This window comes from Schistocerca piceifrons, unplaced genomic scaffold, assembly GCF_021461385.2.
Source record: "Schistocerca piceifrons isolate TAMUIC-IGC-003096 unplaced genomic scaffold, iqSchPice1.1 HiC_scaffold_851, whole genome shotgun sequence".
NCBI lineage: Eukaryota > Metazoa > Arthropoda > Insecta > Orthoptera > Acrididae > Schistocerca > Schistocerca piceifrons.
This window is the reverse complement of record NW_025729115.1, coordinates 265473-292706: the sequence shown is the minus strand read 5'-3', so window position 1 is coordinate 292706 and position 27234 is coordinate 265473. Positions and strand designations below refer to the sequence as shown.

The 27234-nt window shown below is 41.6% G+C and overlaps 1 long non-coding RNA gene across 5 annotated transcripts in view; it reads right to left on the bottom strand.

The window, feature by feature from the left end:
* Positions 1–27234, bottom strand: part of LOC124771002 — a 95176-nt gene that overhangs the window by 52346 nt on the left and 15596 nt on the right. For all 5 annotated transcript variants that reach the window (XR_007013259.1, XR_007013260.1, XR_007013258.1 and 2 more), the window contains one exon: positions 801–995. This is a non-coding gene — a long non-coding RNA (uncharacterized LOC124771002). The remainder of the gene's footprint in view (positions 1–800; positions 996–27234) is intronic.

Genomic DNA, 27234 nt, shown 5'->3' with positions numbered 1-27234 from the left:
CCATTCTCAAAGCCCTCTGACTGACATATATGAAGAATCCCACCTCTGGTCCAGTCAAAACAGGGGCCAGCCACAGTGACTAGTATCCTTAGATTTCTTCTTGACACAGCAACACCTTCGATCATCACTTGCTGGCATTCAGTGACTGGTATCCATGGATTTGATTTAGGGATACCTTTGATCATCACTTGCCAGCATTCAGTGACTGTTATCTGTAGATTTCTTCTTGACACAGCAATACCTATGATCATCAGTTGCCAGCAAGTGATGATCGAAGGTATCATTGTGTCGATAAGAAATCTATAGATACCAGTCACTGAATGCTGGCCCTATTTTGTGTGGTGGACCACAAGTGGGATTCTTCCTACTCGTACGTCAGGGGACCTGAAGAGGACATAATGTAACACTAAAACTGGTTTCTCAAATAAAATAACTGGAAATTCAGATGGATGAAGGTGTTTCGATTCAACAGTTTATGTTGAACAGCCAAAGTCCTGTAACCATCTGTATAAAGATGGACTTGCAGAGAATAAAATGATTTGTTACCAAACTTGTTTCCTTTCATGATTTTTGTAAAAACTTAATTGTTAAGAGTAGAAACCAATTGCTACTTACTTCAGTGTCATTGTAGTTGGCATTCAACTATACAGGCCTAGCTAATGAGAATTTAACAAATCATTCAGTTGTTGAATCAATGACAACATAGGGTCCACTAAGAGAGGTAATTTTTTTAACAAGTAACATATATCAGCATATGACCATTAGAAACAGAAAGCTTTCCAGCTTTGCTGATCTGTCACCTGAAAGGTGCCGAAAAGCCGCCACAGCATGAATCTGCAGGGTCCAGCCTCCCTTGTCCCCAAGAGGTGATGCATATGCTGAGCAGCGAGGTCAATTACTGTTGCTGTTCCCGCAGGAGCTAGTTAAGAAGGAACTGCTGTTCATTTACTAACTGCTGATAGTGGCAAACCTCCTTCATCTGTAAAGACAGGTCCCTGCAAATTTTAATCAACATGTAAAATATGAAGTGTCTGACCCCAATTGTATATCTGTAGTGAGCAGCTGTTTATTGAATATAGGAACTGTGAGTGGAGAAGCACATAGTTACAAGTTACAGAGGCAAAATTACAACACTCTGAATAGTATGACACTGTACAGATAAACCCATCTAAGAACAGGACATACAAGTCATGTCATACACTTCTCACCACCAATATCCAAAAATAAAAGATGTTATTATGTGAGGATCCAGCAGAACAGGTCTGTGCCATGAACAAACTAAAATTACAGTGGCAGTGCGGCAGGATTTGTGCCACAACCAATGGCTGTTCCTGGTAGTTTGTGTCACACGAATCTTGAGATTCAAAACTGCAGTTATGCTGCTTTCATCAGATCCTAAATATAAGATGTCTTACAAATAAACAAGATCAGTTACTGGTTTCAGTAAAAGAAAATAAAAGAACTGGTGGAATATCAGCTGATGTATTATGCTTATCAGTATATGGAACAGGGAGTGGTGATATATTTTAGACTGGTGCATAAGTTCATAGCGTTTTTGTTTTACATGTTGGTAAGCCAGTTGCTATGGGTTTATTTATTGACTGTCTTTTTTTATTTGTAGTTCACTGCTACTGTTTGAGCTTAAATATTGTCATTTTGTCATTTGGAAAAAGTGAGTGGAGCTGTGGGTGCTAGAAAATGGAGAGATAGGTAGAGAAATCGGAACATTTCCAACATATTCTTCTGCTTGAGTTCAACAGAGAGGTGACAGCAATGGAGGCAGCCAGAAACAATTGTACCATGTATAGGGATAATGCCACAGGACAGAGCATGGCAAGAAAATGGTTTTCTCATTTTAAAGAGGATAGTTTTGATGCCAGTGACTCTCCACATTCAGGAAGAAGGGTTTGATGAAGATTGTTTAAACACATTAATCCACAATTATGCAAATCAGTGTATTCGAGAACTGGCAAATGTGATGAACTGTGATCATTCCACCATTATGTGACATTTGCAAGCAATCAAGAAGGTTCAGAAATCGGGTATTTGGGTACTGTATGCTCTTAAGTCAAAATCACAAAAATCTGTGGGTGGCCATATGTGCATCTTTGCTTGCTTGTCATCAGTTGACTCATGAACAACAATGACCATTCCTATCCTGTATCATTACTGGTGATGAGAAATTGTGTCTTTACATTAAAACAAGGAAAAGAAATGAATCGCTCAAACAAACAAAGCAGCAACTCCCCATACAGAGACATGCGCGCATCAACAAAAGATACTGTTATGCACTCGGTGGAACAGTGATGGTGTGGTGTACTATGAATTGCTTCCCCTAGGTTTAACCATCATTGTTGACATTGTCATCAACTGAGAGGCCTGGAACACTCAACCCGATAACAATGACCAGGAAGACTGAGTGAAGCGATGCTACTCCGTGACAATGGCTGCCCCCATTCTGCCAGACTGACAAAAAACTCTGTACAGGAGTTGGATTGGGAAGTCATTCGACACCCACCTTAATAACCTGATCTTGCACCCTCAGATTTTCAACTTTTCCACACTCTACCGAACAAGCTTCAAGAAACTTCCTTTCCGAACATGCATACCAAACATGGCTCCATGAGTTCTTCATCTCAAAACCACAAAATCGAAAATTTACCCGACTGGCCAACTGTTGTCAATAGTGAAGGAGAATATATTATTGATGAGTAAAGTCTTTGTTAAGTATATCCACTTTTGGAAAAAGGGTCTGAACTGATGCACCAATCCAATACCTTATTCACGAACCTAATATACATAAACAGTTAATTAGTGAATATTACGCAGAACAGCTCTCTGAATGCTGTGGCACAATGTTTATCTGTAAACATGCACACTAATAGCACTTGCAGTTTGCAGGCTATTCACAGGCATCATCCATAATTTAATCAAGCATTTAGGGAAAGTGTTAATAATATTAAGCAGATATAACTGATGATTTATTATCTGAGATACTTTAATACTTACTGTCTGTCTTATATTACTGATGGTGTATAACAAGAGTAATTGTCATCTAGCTTTAGATTATTTCACACTGTAAAGTTCTCAATGAGGATTGAAATTCATAGCTCAACAACTACTGACAACATGCTCATACACTTAAATATTTTCAGGGATTTACATACAATACTGACGATAAATCATTTATAATAAAAATGATAATAATAATAATAATAATAATAATAATAATAATAGAGATTTGTTTAAAAAATGAAGTCCCTAAAGGGACAACAAAAATCATTAGAAAACTAAAAAGTGATAATTTTCCTTCCTGCTATGATGTTTATCGTAGAGAATTAAAAGTTTTTGGCTGATATGACAGGGTAGCAGTCAAAGCCACCTTTGTAGTCAGCCAATGAGTCAAAGGATATTTCCTGGCAGAATTAAATATTCAATAGTAACAATTTGCAATAAAATGCTAAATAACTGTTGCAAATTTGCTCCTTTAACAACACAGATTTTATTAAGCACAAATTATATGCAAATAAATCACATAAAATTAACAGTTCCTGACTATTCTGGAAATACACAAAACAGAAAACTTCTGTACCAATATGGTACTCTTGAAATTTGTCGAAAAATTCACATGACAGGCAAGGAGAACACTGTTTCTAGGGCCAAATGGGAAGCACTCAAATACCATCCACACTCTGGGTGCACCGATATGCTGTCCGTTTGTTCACTGAAAACGCCACTGTTGATTGTATAGTAAGCAAAGACAGTACCACATTAGGCAGATCAGGAGTCAGTGTGCATGCCAAACTTTTATTTATTTAATCAGGTCAGAGGCTTCAAAGACTGTACATAACGAGAAACAATGGATTAAATTTATAAAGATAAAATCTGTGAAACTAAAAACTGTGTGTAAACAAACATATAATGTGAAATATTATTGGGCCAAGAAGGTTTGGTCTAAATCTGGTCACCTCTGAGGCAGTCTCCATGAGCTCGTCAACAGTGCCGCACATTAATGGTAATTAACAATGAAGTCCAAATGATAGTCTAGGAGAAAGCCATGTAGCATAGGGTTGTTGTCGGTAGGTACATCGGGAAGCTCACTGAAGACATCAGTCAGTTGCAATAAGTGACAGCCTGTGGGAGCCCTTAAGCTTGATGTGGGTGTCTTGCCACTTGACCTGGCCCTGGAAGGTGTATCCTTTTACGCTGGACATATGCATAATTACATCAACTGATCCATCAAAATGTCTGGCAAAAACACATCATCCCTCCCCCTTTGAATTGGCTCATAGGGCTGGAAGAATCCTGGCCGGTGCAGGGGAAGACAAGGTGGGTGTGGTGTGGTATGCTCTGAAGGCTGACATGCAGCTTCAGAACTGCTGGTGGTAGAGGATTCTATCCTGAGTCTGGCACAGGAAAGGCAGGAGGCGACATGTTTCAGACTTGCAGCTCACAGCTAGTCCCTGAGAAAGCAGACGTCAGACCCTGCACAGACTGTGGTGGCTTCCAGCACATTATCCGGGTCCAGATCCATAGTGTAATGGATGATGGCCAGAGTATTAGGAATGCCAGAGACCCACTACCGAGATGTTGTCCTGGAGTCAGACTCCACTTCTGCTGTTGTTGGTCCATGGGATGGGTGAGGCAGGCTGCCACCGCTGGCGGAGAATCTGGAGGCACAGATTTGCCTTGGATAGCACAAATGGAGCTGGTTCCAGAGTTAGTGAAGGATGCTTTGAGTTGTGGTCATCAGGGCAGCTGGTAGCCTTGAAGAGTGGTGATGAGGCCATGTAACCAGACAGGCCACATCCAAATGTTGTAGCTCCATAGGGGAGGCCATTTTAAAAGGTGTGGTTGCTTCTTGTTGTTGTAATGATGGAGGATACAACTCATCAAATGAGGTGCAATGAAGGCATCCATGTAATAGTTCTGCAATGTGGTGTTGTTGCAATCAACACCACTGGAGGCGATGCCTGGTGATAATTGGTAAGACATCACAAGATTTCAGCAGACGCCAATTTTGATTCTGCAAAATAATTCCGTGGCCAATGATGTGCCCCCACAGACCCCAGCCTTCATCAGTGACATCTGCAAATTGGATAAGGACACCTTCATGGCAGATAAGGTTCAGTTCAGTTGGTCGTGGGTCACAGATCAGACAACATTGCGTCCTGCCTTGCATGCTGTTTGTTTTTATGTTGATGTACATTACTGTGAACCTTGGACTCTGATTTTGGATTGTACTTTAGGAGTGACTCAGGTAAAGATACGATTACCAACTTTTGGCACAATTTAATTATTTTCCCTTGTGCAGATCTCTGACTGCGATAGTTTGCAGCTCCGCTACTCCTAGCCACCTGTCTCCCTATGTTGGTATCCACAAAGGGACATCACAGGTAAGAGGATAAAAACGAAAGCAGTTCATGGACGTCATAGTTTCTTCGTATGTCCAGTGTTTGCACTAAACATCTGACCATTCCCATGGAGGCTAGGCGAAACAGAATTGCGGTAATGTGCTCGATTCCATTTTGAATACAAAATTATTGAAAACTAGCAGGTGCAAACAGTGGACCAAATTGGTGACAAGAGATCTGTGGCTCCTTCAATAAAAAACACAGTGGCCAGGGACTTAGTGGTATCATCCATAATGGTTTGTTGCATTCTGATGACATTTGGGCAATGAGAATGTAAATTATTAAAATTGACCACATGGCTCCCTGAAATGGACCAACAGAATCAACATGCACCCAAGCACTTGGCTGGCTACATGTAGGCCACAGTTGGTGGGATTGGGGCAGTGCTGATTGCTGTGTCTGACTAGGTTGGCAGTGTCAACCAATGTGCAGTATCCCCATCCACACTCATCGGTCTCCAAGCCGGATCATTCATTCTCGAAATTCTTCAGTGGGTCTGATGCAAGAATCACAATATATGGGAACACAGAACCTCTGGAATCATCACTCAATGCTGACAACCGTCTAGATTCAGTCATAGGACACCTTTAAAAAGAAGAAGGTAATGGCATTGTGAAAAGAAGCAACAAAGTTCTGTGGTGGCTACCGAAGGAAGGGCTTGTGGCCAACTGGACTGTGCAAACTGATAAACCTGCTCAAGAGTGGATCCTTATGGCTGCTGCAACATCTCTGGAAGTGACAGGAAATTCTGCCACCGACTGTTTCAGTTGTGAGTCAATGTGAAAGCTAACAGTTTAACTTGTAGAAAACTCGGATGTCTGCTCGGATAACGTCATCATAATTTCTACATGTGACGAGAATTCTAAAAAGAGACCTGTGTTTTAGACTATGAGACATCCATTCAAGCAACTCTAAGTTAGGGCCAAATGTGGACAACAGTAGCTTTTCATCTGTGACCAGAAGAAATTTATTGCCACACAGGAAAATGCAGAACTTCTGGATACCAAAGATAATTGCTAGTGTCTCCTTCTCTATCTGTGAATAAATTTCTAGTGTCATGGTGAGCACATTAGAGGTGAACACAAGAGCTGTTCCGAACAATTTGCGTTCTTATATGATAGACTGGCCCCAACACCATACGGTAACATGCTGGTATGCAATGTAAGAGGCTGAGAAGCATTTAGTATAGAATGTGATCCATACTCTTAGTGTAGTATCCAAAAACAAGTTGATGAGAAACTAAAAGTTGAGATAATTAAAATTTTATAAGTATGTCTCATTCTGCTACAGCATGCACATAATTTGTGTAACACTTCATTTCCAAGTAAAAGCAAAACAAAAACATAAAAATAGTATTTCAGTCTGTATTCATGGTAGCAGGATGGTAACTGGCTGATACTAGGTCAGGCAAGGGGCAGTTTGGACACACTGCTACGGTTTAAGAAATGCTAAGCAGCAGTCAGCAGACTATTGGAAAAGGACACCTTTTCTCTGCATTCGATTCAATGTATGGGCTATGATAGCAATTTGGGAAATATATTATGTATAATATGTAACTTTATCCATGAAAACCCACAGATCCTTAATGTTCTTTGGGGTAGGAAAACAGGAAATGTTTGCCACATTCTCTGATAGCAGTTTTGAGGTTACTCTGGGACTATATACTTAACAGAAGGCTTTGAATATAACTGAATGGATAAAAAATCTATTCACCAAATCATGGCAGGAAAAAACACCGATAAAAAAATGTTTTAAGTCTTTCCTTCTCATCCCATCAGCTAAGTCTCCCCTGACCTGGGGTTCCAACGACTTTTCTGAACTCTACCACTTTTCCTAAACCTCTTCAGTCCTTTTCCTTCACCCCTCTTCCTTCCCATTCAATCCTTCTGCTGGAAGAAGGAGGTACTGGCTCTGAAAGCTTGCACACCTAAGATCTTTTTATATATGTGTGTTCTCCTGCTGCTGCTGCTTGGTGAGTAGATTTTTTATCTATCCAATTACATTTTATTGTCAGAATTCATTATTTTTGATAACAGAGAGCTTTGGTACTATTTATCAATATCTTTAACTGACAATGGAGGTGGCCATGCCTGAATACTTTGCTAATAGGCCTAATAAAAAATCTGGTTCAGCTGAAATGTATTTCACATAATCATAATAGAAGAAGAAAAAAAATTCAATGTAAGTTTTTCTCCTTATCCACAACTCAGAGTGGGATTCTGTAACATTATTTTCTGGGAGTGTTCTAAGAGATTCCTTCTGGCATAAAACAAGATGTCCATAATTCCTACAGATTTAAAAGAAAACTAAAAGCATGCCTCATGAATCATGTCTTCAAGAAATTATCTAATTACTTTGACTCAAGGAACGAACATTCCAGTTAGCTCCATCAAAAGTAAAATCCCCTCTATACTTTTGGCAAAGAGGTAAGTGTTGTTCTATGATTAATATCAATGCTGTCATGGGGATAGTACACCGACGTTGGGAGATAAACAGTAGCCATTGAATGTAACTGAGAAAGGAGTAGTTTTTTCCACAGCTCCTTGTTAATGTAACAATTTACCTTGAATAACAACAAATAGCAGTGTAACAACAGTCCATCATTAATACTTTTCATTATTAATACAGTTTCTGACAACTGCTTCAATTTGTTAAGGAATATCTTGCCTCATTCCATATACCTGCAGCTTCTCCTCCATGATGGGACCTTACAAAATATAAATTAACAAATACAAAACAAAATTGCAGAATCCCAGCTTATTACTTATTTTCAGATGGCCTGGGTTGTGAAGCAGCCATTGAAATTGAGCATATTATTCTGTTGTCACCATGTTGTACCATAAGGGGGCCAACTTTTTTCTTGGCAACAGTTTGGCAGTGGCTATTCATCCTTGTGGACAGCTGGCTGGTAGTCATACTGACCTTCCAGGAATGCCTTACCTCCCATTTCACCTCACCATCCTTCCCCAGTTCCCTTCCTAAGAACACTAATCTTTCAGCAAAAGGATGGACAGCCAGGCACAACATTAAAAAAGGTCCTGACCAAATCATCCTCCCTGCAGATGATGGCTCCACCACTGTTGTGATGAGTTGCAGTGAGTACCTACCAGAAGGCCACTGTAAACTGTCTGACTCCTCTGCCTACAAGTTTTTCCATAGTGGTCCTATACCAGAAGTCAAACATACCTCCATTCCCTACTGAAATCCATAGGCCCAGCCTAGAATCTCTCCTCTGAGTCCATCTCTCTTCTCACTTCAATGACACCCCACACACCCATCTTCTACATACCGAAAAATCCACAAACCCAACAAACCTGAATGCCTCTTTGTAACTGGCTATTGTGCTGCGACTGAAACAATTTCCACATTTGTTGGTCAACACTTCCAACCAATTGCCTGAAACCTTGCCTCCATCATCAAACATACTAACCACTTCCTTCACTGACTCTCCACCAGCCCCACTCCTTTACCTCCCGGATCAATACTCATCACTACTGATGCCACCCCCCCTATATACCAACATCCCTTATACCCATGGCCTTGCTGCTATTGAACACTACCTCTCCCATCATCCTTCAGACTTCAAACCCACTACCTCATTCTTTATAGACCTTAGCAACTATACCCTAAAACACAACTTATTTTGCTTTGAAGGGAAGATACATAAACAAAACCACAGCACAACCATGGGCACTCACATGGCACCCTCCTATGCCTATCTGTTAATGGGCCATCTAGAAAAAACCTTCCTAGCCTCCCAAAACACCCAATCTCTAGTCTGGTTCATGTTCACTGATAATATCTTCATGACCTGAACTCAGGGACAAGGCAACGGGTTCCCAATTCCTCACAACCTCTACACTTTCTCTCCCATCTGCTTCATCTGGTCCTCCTCAGCCCAATGTACCATCTTCCAGAACACTGACCTCCACCACTCCGATGGCTCTATCGACACTTCTGTCCCTATTAAACCCATTAACCCCCAACAGTACCTACATTTTGACAGCTGCCATTCCTTCCACACCAAAACATCCCTCCCATACAGCCTGGCCATCCATGGACAACGTATCAGCAGGGTCTTGAAATCTCTTGCCTAGTATGCTGAAGGTGTCGTAAATGCCTCCACATACAGGCACTACCCCTCCTCTCCAAACCTAGCCTGGAAACAGATGTCTTGTACCATATCCTCACACATCCCCTAACTCTCCAACCACACTGAAGAATCAGCTACAGAGAAGTGTCCCCCTTGTCAACCAATATCATTCTGGACAGGACAAGTGAACCACATCCTCTGTCAGAGCTTTGGTATCTTTCATCATGCTCTGAAATAAGAGGTGTCCTACCTAAGATCCTTCTCATCCCTCCTAAAGTGGTGTTAGTGGTATGAAATGGGAGAAGCAAAGTGCAACATTGGAATTAAGTTAGCTTTGGTTGGAGAGAATGGTGGCAAGGAAATGTTTCTACTGTAGTGATTGGGAGAAGGAGAATAGGTCTTTGACAAGTCCAACATGTTTAAAACTTGGGTGTAGGGCTGCAGGTGTGGCCTTGCATACGACCTGTGAAATCAGCCATGTCATATGCCAACTTTGCTGCAAACACTGCACTGTTTTTTATTTTGGTATGACTACCAAACAGCTGTCCAGCAGCATGAATGGCAACTGCCAAATTGTTGCCAAGAACAAAGTTGACCACTCGTTGACACAACTTGCAACTGACCATAACACACCCAATTTCAGTGGCTACCCCAAAATTTGGGCCATCCGGATCCTTCCCTCCACCACCAGCTTATCTGAAACAAAGAAGAAATCTTGCTAGCTTTTGGAGTAATCCTTTTTTGAGCTCGAGTGCAAATGCGCGCGTGCACACACACACACACACACACACACACGCACACACACACACACACATACGCACAACAATTGTGCGTCCCCCCCCCTCAACACATATATGAATGCATGTACCCACGCCCCTACATGGTGCCAGCTGGATGCGCAAAGTTGCATTTCAACAGATGGATTAGGTTGTGGTGGGGGTTATGTCAATTGGGTTGGGTAGAGGAAGAGAGAGGCAGGAGGCAGGGAAAGGGGCTGTGGGTGGCTAGTGGCTTGGAGGGAGATAACCAGTTTGTCAGCTAGGAAAGCATGAGTGTGGGGTGGCAGGTGCTCTGATTAGGCATGTGATGCACAGCTGTCAGAAGGTGGGGAGGGGCACATGTTGAAAGTGATGTAGGGGCATGAATGTGTAGAGGGGCAGACAGGATGAGGAAGGACATACTGTTGGCTGGAGGGGTGGGGCAGTGGGTTACTGGAGACTCAGGCCAGGGTGATTATGGGAGTAAAAGATGTGTTGCGGGGCTAACTCCAATTTGAATTTTTCAGAGAATCTGGTGGTGAAGGACAGTGCGCAGATGGCCCAGGTCGTGAAGCAGCCATGTTGTGCCACCAGGTGGTTAATTTTGTTCTTGGACACAGTTTAACAGTGACCTTTCATCCTGATGAACAGCTGGTTGGTAGTCATACTAACATAAAAAGCTATGCAGCGTTTGCAGCAGAGTCAGCATATGACATAGCTGCTTTCACAGGTCCTATTCAAAGCCTCACCTACTGCCCTAAACCCAGGTTTACCATGTTGGACTTGTCAAAGACCTTTTCTCCTTCTCCCAACCCCTACTCGGAATTTTTTTCCACCAAGCCCTCCAACCAAAGCTAACGTAATGCCAACATAGAACACCTTGCATCCCCAGTTCATTTTTCCATCCAACAGTGACATTCCCACCCTTTCTCCCTGGTTATCTTCGACAAATTTCTTACCTCCAACATACAAACAGACATGTTCTTCACTGACTTTCCACATCCCACCCCTTTACCTCCTGGATCCCTACTCATCACTATTGATGCTACTTTCCCATACACTAACATCCTTCTTGCCCATGGCATTGTCACTACCTCTCCCAATGTCCTTCAGACTCCAAACCCACTACCACAACTTATTTTGCTCTGAAGGGAAGATACATAAACAAAACTGTAGCACATCCATGGACACCTGCATGGCACCCTCCTATGCCAACCTGTTTACAGGCCATCTAGAGGAAACCTTCCTAGCCTCCCGAAACGCTCAATCCCTAGTCTGGTTCAGATTCATTGATGATATCTTCATGATCTGACCTCAGGGCCAAAACAATCTACCCAATTTCCTCACAACCTCAATGCCTTCTCTCCCTTCTGCTTCACCTGGTCCTCATCAACCCAATGTGCCACTTTCCTGGAGATGGACCTCCACCTCTCTGATGGCTCCATCCACACCTCAGTCCACATTAAACCCACTAACCTCCAAAAGCACCTGCATTTCAACAGCATCCACCCCTTCCACATCAAGAAGTTCCTCCCATACAGCATGACCACTCATGGACAACATATCTGCAGTGATGAGAACTCCTGTGCCTAGTATGCTGAAGGTGTTATAAATGCCTGCAGACAGACACTACTACCTTCCCCCCCACACACACACAAACCTAGTCCACAAAAACAGATATCTTGCACCATATCCTCACACATCCTCTAATCCTCCAACCACACTAAAGAACCAGCTACAAAGAAGTGTACCCCTCACCAAACAATACCATCCAGGACAGGAGAAGTGAACCATATAATTTGTTAGGGCTCTGACTATCTTGCACCATGCCCTAAAATGAGGGGCATATTACCCAAGATCCTTCCCATCCCTCCTAAAGTGGTGTTGGTGGTAATGAGGGGGAGGGGTAAGGTTCAATGTTGGGATTAGCTTGGTTTTGGTTGGAGGGAATGGTGGCAAGGAAGTGATTCCACTGTAGGGGCTGGGTGAAGGAGAATAGGTCTTTTTTTTTGACAAGGCCAAGATGGTTAAAACTTGGATATTGGGCTGCAGGTGAGGTTTTGGGTAGGACCTACACAGCAGCCATGTCATATACCAACCCTGCTGCAAACACTGCATTGTTTTTACGCTGTCCACCAAACTGTTGGCAAGAACAAAATTGACCACTCACTGATACAACTTGCAACTGAGTATAACATGCTTAATTTCAATGGCTGCTTCACAACCCGGGACATGTGGATCTTTCCTTCCATCACCAGCTGAGCTACACAGATTGGAGTTATCCTTGCAACACATCCTTCACTACCGTAAAAATCCTGGCCTGAACCTCTGGCAACACACAGTCCTCCTACTCTCCATCCAAATCTTTCTCCTTCTTTCATCCTTTCAGCCCCTCCCACATTCATATCCTGACATCACATTCAGCATGCACCACTCTTCAACGGCTCTGACAACCGTGCATCACTTGCCTAGCCTGAACACCTGCTGCATCTCACTCCTGCATTCCAAGCTGTCAAATTGGCTGCCTCCTGCTGAGCCGCTTATCACCCACCCATAGCTTCTCTCCCTACCTCCTGCCTCTCTCTTCCTATACTCATCGGCAACTGACACAACCACAATCTAATCCACTTGAAAAAATGCAGCATTGTGCATCCAGACAGCGTCATTGGCATTGGAATAGGCAAGTGTATGTGTGAATGTATATTTTTTGAGTTTATTTGTACTCAGGCTCAAAAAAAAGAATTACTCTGAAAGGTAGCAAGTTTTCTTTCTTTCGTGTGTGCCTGTCGATGACTCATTGCTTCTGGTTTTCTCTTTCAATCCAAAGGTATTACATTCTACCCGAACTTTCCTACAAAAGAAAACCATAAAAGGTAAGATACAATCAAAAATAATCTCCAACATATTTCTTATCATTTATTAACACGAAAATGTCTAGAATGTCACTGACAGATCATCTTATTACAAACATACTATGGACCATGGTGAATATACAGGGTGTTTCAAAAATGACCGGTATATTTGAAACGGTAATAAAAACTAAACGAGCAGCGATAGAAATACACCGTTTGTTGCAATATGCTTGGGACAACAGTACATTTTCAGGCAGACAAACTTTCGAAATTACAGTAGTTACAATTGTCAACAACAGATGGCGCTGCGGTCTGGGAAACTCTATAGTACGATATTTTCCACATATCCACCATGCGTAGCAATAATATGGCATAGTCTCTGAATGAAATTACCCGAAACCTTTGACAACGTGTCTGGCGGAATGGCTTCACATGCAGATGAGATGTACTGCTTCAGCTGTTCAATTGTTTCTGGATTCTGGCGGTACACCTGGTCTTTCAAGTGTCCCCACAGAAAGAAGTCACAGGGGTTCATGTCTGGCGAATAGGGAGGCCAATCCACGCCGCCTCCTGTATGTTTCGGATAGCCCAAAGCAATCACACGATCATCGAAATATTCATTCAGGAAATTAAAGACGTCGGCCGTGCGATGTGGCCGGGCACCATCTTGCATAAACCACGAGGTGTTCGCAGTGTCGTCTAAGGCAGTTTGTACCGCCACAAATTCATGAAGAATGTCCAGATAGCGTGATGCAGTAATCGTTTCGGATCTGAAAAATGGGCCAATGATTCCTTTGGAAGAAATGGCGGCCCAGACCAGTACTTTTTGAGGATGCAGGGACGATGGGACTGCAACATGGGGCTTTTCGGTTCCCCATATGCGCCAGTTCTGTTTATTGACGAAGCCGTCCGGGTAAAAATAAGCTTCGTTAGTAAACCAAATGCTGCCCACATGCATATCGCCGTCATCAATCCTGTGCACTATATCGTTAGCGAATGTCTCTCGTGCAGCAATGGTAGCGGCGCTGAGGGGTTGCCGCGTTTGAATTTTGTATGGATAGAGGTGTAAACTCTGGCGCATGAGACGATACGTGGACGTTGGCGTCATTTGGACTGCAGCTACAACACGGCGAACGGAAACCCGAGGCCGCTGTTGGATCACCTGCTGCACTAGCTGCGCGTTGCCTTCTGTGGTTGCCGTACGCGGTCGCCCTACCTTTCCAGCACGTTCATCCGTCACGTTCCCAGTCCGTTGAAATTTTTCAAACAGATCCTTTATTGTATCGCTTTTCGGTCCTTTGGTTACATTACCGTATTTACTCGAGTCTAAGCCGCACTCGAATCTAAGCCGCACCTGAAAAATGAGACTCGAAATCAAGGAAAAAAAATTTCCCGAATCTAAGCCGCACCTGAAATTTGAGACTCGAAATTCAAGGGGAGAGAAAAGTTTTAGGCCGCATCTCCAAATCGAAACAAAGTTGGTCCACTGTAATATGAGACAATTTAGGTCGAATGAATGACGACACAGCTACAGTAGTTTGGTTCGAGTCGTAAGCTTAGCAGTTAAGCTTTACCAGATAGCCATTGCTATGCGTCAGGTGCTCCGTCTGTATTTATACGGGTACCCTTCCTTGTTCACGTGCTTCATCTGGTTTGAATTGATTGCTTATTTTTCTTTGATCTGATAAGCGCAGTTTTCTTTGTTATAGGTGTTTACGTCACTCTACGCTGAAAATGCATTACTGTACTGTGTCATGCATTGTTTGTTGTACTCTGATACTGTGTGTTTACGGCCTGTCCCCGATCGCGGCATGGCTTGCTTTTGTGTGCGCTACCACCGCTTACAAAAAAAAAAGAGAGAGGGAGAGAGAGAGAGAGAGAGAGAGAGAGAGAGAGAGAGAGAGAGGAATCGTCTCATTAGCGAAACAATGGCAAGAGACTGCTACTTGTTGTTACTTACACTGCTGCTTTCTTTGATAATGATCAACAAGAACCAAATAACAGACTGCGTATGATTGAAGATGTTCTGAACTAGAGTTTAGCGAAAATTTTTCTCTGTTTGAAAATCTTTGCAGGCGCCTCTTTAGTACATTACTTTCTGCACAGAAATTAGAGTCATCTTAGATTTAAAAATCTAGTCAATTGCCTCGCTTCATTTCTGACTGTATCACTGTTTAGCATAAGAATAATACGAATATAAACATGACATGATATGTATATTCTTCCGCGTTTGCTGTTGTCTCACTCTAGTTTTGTGGTTTATTACGCAGACAGGATTTAAATGAGATAGCAGCAAACACGAAACAATACATGGCAAAATGTTTATATTCGTATTATTCTTATGGTGACGAGAATACTGCATGTGATTCACAATTTATAAAAGTTCCTATTAGCAACCATCTCTTCTCACAGATAGGAAAAAATTCAGAATGTAGAGTTGGCCATATTGACAAACATTCTTGCCGGTCGGGTTTTCGTAGTACATTGAAATGCTGCTACATTCGAAGATGAACAATACGGATTTTGTATTTACTTCGTTGGATAATGTACGAAAATGCAGTGGTCGAAACTCGGCGCGGAGAAAAAAAGCTCGTCTTCCACCTTTTTTTTTTAATGACGCAGAGGTTTTGGCGCCAGTATTTATCTTTGTGCCTACAAAGCATGCCTGTGTAGCGCTACATATATTCGACGGCAGAACTAAGTTGTGGCGGCACCCACCAACATTTTTAAGAACTTCCGCTTGCTTTGCACTCGATTCTAAGCCGCAGGCGGTTTTTTGGATTACAAAAACCGGAAAAAAAGTGCGGCTTAGATTCGAGTAAATACGGTAAACCCCCGTTGAAACCTTCGTCTTGTTGCAACAACACTGTGTTCTAGGCGGTGGAATTCCAACACCAGAAAAATCCTCTGTTCTAAGGAATAAACCATGTTGTCCACAGCACACTTGCATGTTGTGAACAGCACACGCTTACAGCAGAAAGACGACGTACAGAATGGCGCACCCACAGACTGCGTTGTCTTCTATATCTTTCACATCACTTGCAGCGCCATCTGTTGTTGCAAATTATAACTACTGTAATTTCGAAAGTTTGTCCGCCTGAAAATGTACTGTTGTCCCAAGCATATTGCAACAAACGGTGTATTTCTATCGCTGCTCGTTTAGTTTTTATTGCCGTTTCAAATATACCGGTCATTTCTGAAACACCCTGTACAAGCTATTAACACTGCAATATCAGACCATTACGGATTGCCAACAGACATAACTGACAATACAAGACACAGTAATAATATCTCCATGGAAGAAATATTGATAAACCATAGAATATGAGATATTTCCGGTGTTTCTTTCAAATTTCCCTGATTGCCCTGACACATCTGAAATTCCCTGATTTCCAGAACTTGTGGCAACCATGAAATTGTACTTCCACATTTAATAAAGGTAGAGATGAGCAGAGTAGTTGTTGTTACAGAACTATTCGTTTCAAAATAGTTCTTCTTAATGAACTAGTTTGAAGAACTAGTTAAAATGAATTACATAGTTCATTTTTAATGTTTTTGTCAGAACGGGGGAAGCACTTTCAATTTTAACCCGGGGCTTTACTTGGGAACCTGGGAAAAGGTATTCTCATTGTCATCATGACCATTTATCTGCTTCCTAGTTCTTTTTCCTCATCTGACACTGGAAAAAGAAAAAAACTCATCCTTTTTTAATAGTTTGCACAATTAATTCTTAAGATGGGGAAGATATATTAAGACACAGATACTGGAGACTGAAATGAACTAAGCGAAGTAACAGAATGGTTTTGGTCTTCCAATCTGATGTAGTTCATGCATTTTGGAACTGTGGCCTGAAATGAACTAAAGGAATAGTTTTGGTCTTTCAATCTGACACAGTTTGCACAGTTTGGAAATAAAGCCTGAACTGAACTAATAGAACAGTTTTGGTCTTCTGATCACCATTAAGAGTGCAGAACTACAGACACTTAGGTCCTCGGAGTGGGATTTACACAGTATCAAGGGAGGGGAAATTTGTTCATGGGCATTCCATCTTCCAATAGGTATGGGAAGAGAGGAGTAAAATAACTATAGTTCACTAAAAGAAAGATTGCTACAAACAGATCCTTTCTTGGAATAGTTCATTTGAAGTAGTTCGTTCATGAGCTACATATCCATAATAAAGAGCCTAACTGCAACTACATAAACTTATCGCAAAGAAAGGAAACAATATGAAACAGAGTAGAGTACAAAAAAGTAACACAGCAGATACCAACCAATACTTCACATAATAGTGTCAGCTAGGTAAGTTGCCATCAACCAAAAACAAGTGACTACCAGCCAAAGCCTTCCAACTTCTATCAATAAACATGTAGAGAGCTGATCAGTCAATTTATGGTTAGTGCAATATACTTCAGTAACTCTATTGAAGCCTCTGACAATATTGCAGGAAAGGGCACGGAAATATAACTCTACGATAGGATGAAAAAAATTTTCAGACACAGATGAAATTAGCCCCATTCTCAACTAGTACTATACGGATACAGTAGACAAACTGACAAGACATAAAGCCTACACAGCAAAGGTTAACACAGCTGAAGCGACAAATTCTGTTCCTGTTCCCAACAGATGAGCATGTAGAAGGAAAAATAAGACATCTATATCCAACAATCTGCTAAAAGCTAAGAATACAGAAGGGCTAGATGAGACATCTTTTAATGAACTTTAATTATACAATGTGCTCAATATATAGGACAACAGTTCATGTTTTCGATAGACATCACTTCGGAAGAAGATTTTTTCCTGAATGCTTAAAAAAAAAGAATAAAGTAATTCCATTACATAAATGAGGCAACAAAATGACTCCATTAAATTACAGACCCATAAACATTACTTGCATTTTTTAAAAAAAAATGCTAGAAACAGTTACAGAAGACAGATTAGTTAATTTCACAGGTGCAACACGGTTTCAGGAAACATAGGTCAACTAGCACAGCAGTTGTAAACTTTGAAGCATTCATTTTAAATGTATTAAATGAAAGAAAGAAAGTCTGTGGTTTGTTTCTTGATCTCTCCAAAGCTTTTGATTGTGTATGTCATGACACATTAGTGTGGAAGCTACATCATTATGGAATGATAAAAGTTAACCAATCTCATAAAATCTTTTGTGAAACAGAGAGAACAGTGCCATGAAATGAAATATAAAATAAAAAGCAATGTTGTTATTAGCTATTGTAGATGAGTTGGAGTCAAGTACGGAGTACCTCAGAGTTCAGCACTTGGATAATTACTTTTCATCTTTTGCATAAATATTATATTAGAAGGCAAAGTTATTGTGTACACTGAAGACACTTCTCTTATTGGTAGCTGTGACACTGTTGATGAATTTGAAAAAAAAGCTCCCTCTGAGTACTGAAAACACATCTGATAGCAATCTTGAAGGGCAAATGACATAGCTATAGTGATAAATCACAATAGTAACAAGACTTAGTCTTGGAAACTTAGTCCAAAAGGAAACAAACAGTTATAAATTCATGGGTGTCGTAGTGGGCAGTTACATTAATTGGGTAAATCATATAGGTAAGGTCTGATCCAAAATAATCTCTAACGTATTTCTTATGAATAAAGCAACTAGCACTTTAAAACAAGAAACTTCACCAAAATTTTCCTACGGTCTCATATGTTGACTCTTAGCTTGTTGCATTCTGGTCTACATTGCACTCCATATATGCACATACAAATATTGTTAAAGCTTTGTAACAAATCCATTATGCGTATTATAAAAATGTCTCAAAGAAATTTTTGCAGAGACAAATTTAAAAGACCTCAAGATACTAACTGTACTAGTGTTGTACACATATGAAATAATTCTTTTCTGACAGCTTCACTGTCCAGACACTTTAAGCCAAGACAAATTGACTACAAATAGGAATGATTATCACATAGAAAATAAGTATCTAAAAGTAATGAATAAAAATCCAGTCAGTAGGTACAGGCAGTAGTTTTTACAATGAGCTTCCACACAACATAATTAACATCAAAGTGCTGCCAGTCTTCAAAAATAAATTAAAGCAGCATGTGACTGGTTCATCTGGTCACCTGTATGGAATATTTAAATTTAAATTAATGATGGCAGACATTAGTTGCTTATCATACACCATAAGAATGCTTCCTACAGCTATCTTCTATTTGCCTGTTTCTGCAGATATATTAATAGCATACCTGCCCCTGTTGATGGAATAAAAAATAGTGGTTCAGATATAACACTGAGTGGCTCTGTGATATCTGTCATTTCACTGTTTCCTGCAGTCTCTCAAATTTTGTTGTTTGCCATTGAAATTCTAATAACAAATGTAATACAGATAGGTGTGAGCAGCAACTTTTGGTGAAGCACTTGTTTACGAACTCTTGTTACAATGAGTGGGCTTTACATCATAGTTAGGTTTTCCATTGTTTCTCCCCTACCACTGAAGCAAATGCCAGGACGGTTTCTTCGAGCCGCGCGGGATTAGCCGAGCAGCCTAAGGTGCTGCAGTCATGGACTGTGCTGCTGGTCCTGGAGGAGGTTCGAGTCCTCCCTTGGGCATGAGTGTGTGTGTTTGTCCTTAGGATAATTTAGGTTAAGTAGTGTGTATGATTAGGGACTGATAACCTTAGCAGTTAAGTCCCATAAGAGTTCACACAAATTTGAACATTTTGGTTTCTTCGAGCAGGCCATGGCAGACTTTTACTTCCACATCCTTGTAGCATGTGCTTTGTCCTATTACTTACCGGTGCATACAACTATATTTTCCTTTATATCAACAAAAATAATCAATGTCTGAAAATGTGACTGGATAGATAAAAATCTACCCAAAATGTGGCAGCACAAGAAAACACATATAAAGTGTAAGAAAATACACAAGCTTTCAGAAGAGCTAGTGGCTCCTTCTTCTGACAGCAGTGTTGGAGGGAAAGAAAGAGGTATGACGGATAAGGCCTGACAAGGTTTAGGAAACAGGGAGAGTTATGGAAACATCACCCAGAATCCCAGGTTGGGGGAGATTTACTGGATAGTAATCAATAAATAATAAATGATTAATGGAAAATCTCATATAAAGATGTGCAACTGTCAGTAAATAATAACAAATTAAAAAAAAATATTGCTTAAGTCAACAACTGGACATCTTCCAGAAGCCTCTTGAGGGCCTTAGTATTCTTACACTCATGTGCTAATGCATTTGCTCAATAACAGTATATGTAGCTACTGTTGTTGTTGTGGTCTTCAGTCCAGAGACTAGTTTGATGCAGCTCTCCATGCTACTCTATCCTGTGCAAGCTTCTTCATATCCAAGTAACTACTGCACCCTACATCCTTCTGAATCTGCTTAGTGTATTCATATCTTGGTCCCCCTCTACGATTTTTACCCTCCAACGCTACCCTCCAATACTAAATTGGTGATCCCTTGATGCCTCAGAACATGTCCTACCAACCGATCCCCTCTTCTAGTCAAGTTGTGTCATAAATTCCTCTTCTCCCCAATTCCATTCAGTACCTCTTCATCAGTTATGTGATCTACCCATTTAATCTTTAGCATTCTTCTGTAGCACCACATTTCGAAAGCTTCTATTCTCTTCTTGTCTAAACTATTTATTGTTCATGTTTCACTTCCATGCATGGCTACACTCCATACAAATACTTTGAGAAAAAGACTTCCTGACACTTAAATCTATACTCGATGTTAACAAATTTCTCTTCTTCAAAAATGCTTTCCTTGCCATTGCCAGTCTACATTTTATATCCTCTCAACTTCAACCATCATCAGTAATTTCGCTCCTCAAATAGCAAAACTCATCTACTACTTTCAGTGTCTCATTTTCTAATCTAATTGCCTCAGCATCACCTGATTTAATTTGACTACATCCCATTATCCTCATTTTGCTTTTGTTGATGTTCATCTTAATCCTCCTTTCAAGTCACTGTCCATTCCGTTCAACTGCTGTCTCTGACAGAAATACAGTATCATCGGCAAACCTCAAAGTTTTTATTTCTTCTCCATGGATTTTTATTCCCACTCTGAATTTTTCTTTTGTTTACTTTACTGCTTGCTACTAATAACAGCAAATTTTAGCTGTATTGCAAACCACAGTGAAGTGCACACCACTGTAACACATATTAAGGTTTCTTCCCTTTGCATTTGTGTTCAGATCATGGGAAGTACGACTGTTTAAATGTCACCGTATACTTTGTAATTCATCTAACACTATATTAACGGTCCCTATGAGAGACACATGTATGGGACTGTAGAAAATTCTTACATTTTTTGTTTGATGCTGGTCCTTGAAACTCTGAAGCATGTTTTAACATGATAGTTTACATACATCTTTCAAGTATCTGCCAGTTCAGGTTTGTCACTTTTCTATGGTGTTCTCCGATGAAGGAGGAGCAGGGACTCTGAACACTGCGCAGAGTACAAACACGGAGGAAAACTAGGCATGCAGTCAGTACAAGCGATTGATAACTGAATACACAGAAATGGAGCACTTAACAGGGAAGGCTTGGTGTGTAGGCATTGAAATCAGTGTTAGATCTGCCAGATCAGACCTACTGCTGCTGGCAGATAAACATCTGAGTCGGTGACTCTGCCCATGCCATGCTTCGTAGGCACCCTTCATGACAGTGTTCTGTACTGTTCTGCAGTGATATCAACAAAGCTCCTCTGCATGAATCTCAACGTCTGCTGGCAGTACTAAGCTGTACTACCTGAAAAGGCCATGTAAGGTTGAAATGATCTAGTTTCTACCATGACCTCCATCACCCAATCACAGAGGGAGAGAGATTCCCAAGCAGTGGATCGACCACTAAAGGAGACAATGCTGACACAACAGGGGTGGAAGATTGTGGAGGTTGGGGTAATGTCCAGTCCAACAGCAGGAACTCTGCCACTGGTGAGCAGGGAGAAGAGGGCACCAAATCAAATTCCATGGGCTCCATAGTGGTAGGTACAGAAGCTAATCCTGCACTCACCCTATTCCATGGTCAAACATAGGATGGTGGAGGGCGAGGTGGGATGAGCACATTGCCACAATCGGAATTCTCTCACTGGAAGAATGCCGCGACCGCCACCATCACCTGGTTGCCTTGGAGATGGCGGCATTAGAGGTCCAACAGACTGCAGCTGACTGCAAAGATGGACCAGCTGCTTCCAACCGACATCCACTGCAACAACTGCCAATATCTGTGGCCCACCACTACACCTTGTAGCCAGTGCTGCCACTGGCTGAAAGACTGGGCCCAAACAGCAGCCCAGCGAGGAAAACATTCAGGCCGCAACTGTCCAGTGCATATGACTCGTGGTGCAACAAATCCAAAACACCCTGTGGACGAGGCTCCTGCAAACATTCTACCAAACTACACCTACACCACACAAGATGATCAATATCAAGGCCGACCACCAGCCAGTAGACGTGATGACGTGCCAAAGTCTTCATACAAGTCATACCCCTATGCAAAGCATGCAGGAGCTGGAGTACATGAGGATGCAACACTGGAGGGACAACCACTCAACAGCTTTGCTCCTCGTTAGCAAGCATGAGGACTCTGGACAAAATGAGTCTATCTTGTAAAAAAAAAAAAATTTAAGCCACACCGAATCCACTCTTGAAAGAGCATGCTCTCCAGATACGATCCTGCAGGCAATCAGATAATGCATCTACATTTGCATGCTAGGTGGTGGGCTGAAATTGAATGTCATAACGATAGTTACTGAGGAAGAGTTCTCGTGTCTTCAGTCAGTGGGAAGTCTTATCCAGCAACTTGTGACGTGGGCACAATATACGGAAAGTTTATGGTTGGTGATGAGTCAGAAACTCTGCCCCACACACAATATGAAACTTTTTTATCCCAAAAATGACAGCCAGTGCCTTTTTTTCGACTTCTGAGTAGTTACCATTCACTGCAGAAAGTGCCAACCAGGTTCTCATGCAACAGGACAACACAATGCCATACTTGGACACTTCAGAGGCCAGGGTTAGTTTTGTTGTTGTTGTTGTTGTTGTTGTGGTCTTCAGTCCTGAGACTGGTTTGATGCAGCTCTCCATGCTACTCTATCCTGTGCAAGCTTCTTCATCTCCCAGTACCTACTGCAACCTACATCCTTCTGAATCTGCTTAGTGTATTCATCTCTTGGTCTCCCCCTATGATTTTTACCCTCCACGCTGCCCTCCAATAGGGTTAGTTTTACCCAGTGCAAAAGAAGCCAAATAGGGAGCGGACCACAAACAGTGAGTGAGGGAGTGAAAAGCCTTGATAATCCACACACCAGACAAATTTGACACTCTCTTGGTGAAGCCTGTTAAGAAATAACACATGTGCGCAGCATGGGTAATGAACTTAGAATAAAATGAAATCTTGCCCAAAAAGAACTGGATTTCCTTCACTTTCTTAGGTTCTGGCAGCTTGATGACAGGCCTGATATGCTCCTCTGTAGAGATGAGGCCACCTATGCTGAGAACATGACCCACAAGATGCACCTTTTGGAGAAAAAAACCACATTTTTCCAATTTGCAACAATCGTCTTTTTCCTGAAGGTATTGGAAAACCACATGCAGATTCCGTACATGCTCCTCTTGCTTGGTGCCTGTGACCCAGAGACATTTTACACAACAAGAAATGTTATGAATCAGTTTTTGCAAATATTGTTGATATATTCCTGACACCAAAAATATTCTAAAAGGGAAGCAACTAAACTAATAACTTCCAAAGGCGCTATTGAAGACTCAGAAACTCTGAAGAATGGGATCCAGTGACAACTGCTGATACATGTCACATAAGATGATGCATGAAAAATGCTGGTCCCATGACACCTTTGCCAAAAACTCCTCTGGCCGTTGAATCAGATATGAGTCTGTGACATCTCTGTTTAATGGTCCGTTAGTATAGGTAGGACCCATGTGTCATCACTATCAGTGATTGCAGACCGAGTGCCGCCACACGGCAGGTCTAGTCTACAGAGACTCCCTAGCACTCGCCCCAGTTGTACAGCTGACTTTGTTAGCGATGGTTCACTGTCTACATATGCTCTCATTTGCAGAGACGACAGTTTAGCATAGCCTTCAGCTACGTCATTTGCTACGACCTAGCAAGGCGCCACATTCTTCAAGCATGTATACTGAACAGAATTGTGAATCATGTACCGTCAAGAGCGACGTTCATCATTAATGGATTAAAGTTAAGTATCAAACTAATTATGTCCGCTTTCTGAATTCTCATTCCTTGTCATGTTCCAGACCTCACGTCAGTACAGTTCTTCCCTCCTCATGCTAGCCTGCGTGAGCTAAAACGTGTGCATTTCGGCCTCCATTCGTAACACGGTGTTGGCTCTTCTGCCAACACAACAGAAGCGACAAAATTTAGGTGTTGCAGACAGGTTAAGGAAGATGTATGCCTTGAAATTTTCCGCTCGACCTGAGATATTCTCAAACAGCTGGTCATATGACCATAGCAAAGAGGCCAAATCTTTGAAAAAGACTGACTAAGGGATTAAATGCCCTTTGTCAATCCAAAAAGTAGAAAAGGTGTCCAATCCAAAAAATATTTTGCTCCAATGGTGAATTAATCACTACCTAAGTAATTTGCCATTCCACATCCTTATAACATGCAGAGTTGGAGAATTGTTCCTTTAAAGGGATATACCGAGCGAGGTGGTGCAGTGGTTAGCACACTGGAGTCGCATTCGGTAGGACGATGGTTCAATCCCACGTCCGGCCATCCTGCTTTAGGTTTTCCATGATTTCCCTAAATCGCTGCAGGCAAATGCCGGGATGGTTCCTTTCAAAGGGCACGGCCAACTTCCTTCCCTATCCTTCCCTAATCCAATGAGACCGATGACCTCGCTGTCTGGTCTCCTCCCCCAAAACAACCCAACCCAACCCTTTAAAGGGATACACTGTTTACTGTATGGCATAATGTGATGACTGGCTGCTGCAGTGCAAGGTAACCCAAGAGCTACTTAATGAGGCTAACTGTCACTCCTGTGTCCACTTCAAACTGAAATGGCCACCTCTACACTACCAATGTCAGCAGAACTCAACAGGGTGACACTTGAGGGGTGTCGGAGACCACTTCTGGGTCCAGGGAAGACAATGGGCCTCGATGACCTTGCTGTGGCTTGTTCATAGTCACAAACTGTTGCCAAATGGCCTATTTTGTGGCAGACCACTAGATGTGAATATCCTGTTGACCATGGATCAAATGACAACTCGGGTAGGACCAACAGATTGGCCATTCAAGTAGAAACAGGTGCAAATGGGGAGACACAAGAGTCAAAAAAATGTTGTGAACAGGTCATTATGATGTTTCAGTTTACATGTAACTGATGAAGATGTGCAGCGTCATGAAGTCACTGCAATCAGATCATCACTGGCTTTAACACACGGCAGACCCGAAGAGGGCAAGTCCACTTGTTTCACACCATGGGGCAGGAAACATGTCTAACTTTGACACCTGCCAATTGTTGGAAAGTATGCCCCTTGCTGCTGCCATAGGTTCATATGATTCAGCAACTTAGCGACTTTGGCTACAGAAGAATCGAAGAAGACCAGTGCCCAATTTTGATAATAGCGCCCGGTATTATCTGGAGGGCATGCAGCTTTACTGTATGGTTAAATAATGATGGTGTCCTCTTGGGTAAAATATTCCGGAGGTAAAAGAGTCCCCCATTCGGATCTCCGGGAGGGGACTACTCAAGAGGACGTTGTTATCAGGAGAAAGAAAACTGGCATTCTATGGATCGGAGCGTGGAATGCCAGATCCCTTAATCGAGCAGGTAGGTTAGAAAATTTAAAAAGGGAAATGGATAGGTTAAAGTTAGATACAGTGGGAATTAGTGAAGTTCGGTGGCAGGAGGAACAAGACTTTTGGTCGGGTGAATACAGGGTTATAAATACAAAATCAAATAGGGGTAATGCAGGAGTAGGTTTAATAATGAATAAAAAATAGGAGTGCGGGTAAGCTACTACAAACAGCATAGTGAACGCATTATTGTGGCCAAAATAGACACGAAGCCCACGCCTACTACAGTAGTACAAGTTTATATGCCAACTAGCTCTGCAGATGATGAAGAAATTGATGAAATGTATGACGAGATAAAAGAAATTATTCAGGTAGTGAAGGGAGACGAAAATTTAATAGTCATGGGTGACTGGAATGCGTCAGTAGGAAAAGGGAGAGAAGGAAACATAATAGGTGAATATGGATTGGGGGGAAGAAATGAAAGAGGAAGCCACCTTGTAGAATTTTGCACAGAGCATAACTTAATCATAGCTAACACTTGGTTCAAGAATCATAAAAGAAGGTTGTATACATGGAAGAATCCCGGAGATACTAAAAGGTATCAGATAGATTATATAATGGTAAGACAGAGATTTAGGAACCAGGTTTTAAATTGTAAGATATTTCCAGGGGCAGATGTGGACTCTGACCACAATCTATTGGTTATGAACTGCAGATTAAAATTGAAGAAACTGCATAAAGGTGGGAATTTAAGGAGATGGGACCTGGATAAACTAACTAAACCAGAGGTTGTACAGAGTTTCAGGGAGAGCATAAGGGAACAATTGACAGCAGTGGGGGAAAGAAGTACAGTAGAAGAAGAATGGGTAGCTCTGAGGGATGAAGTAGTGAAGGCAGCAGAGGATCAAATAGGTAAAAAGATGAGGGCTAATAGAAATCATTGGGTAACAGAGGAAATATTGAATTTAATTGATGAAAGGAGGAAACATAAAACCGCAGTAAATGAAGCAGGCAAAAAGGAATACGAACGTCTCAAAAATGAGATCGACAGGAAGTGCAAAATGGCTAAGCAGGGATGGCTAGAGGACAAATGTAAGGATGTAGAGGCTTATCTCACTAGGGGTAGGATAGATACTGCCTACAAGAAAATTAAAGAGACCTTTGGAGAAAAGAGAACCACTTGTATGAATATCAAGAGCTCAGATGGAAACCAAGTCCTAACCAAAGAAGGGAAGGCAGAAAGGTGGAAGGAGTATATAGAGGGTTTATACAAGGGCGATGTACTTGAGGACAATATTATAGAAATGGAAGAGAATGTAGATGAAGATGAAATGGGAGATACGATACTGCG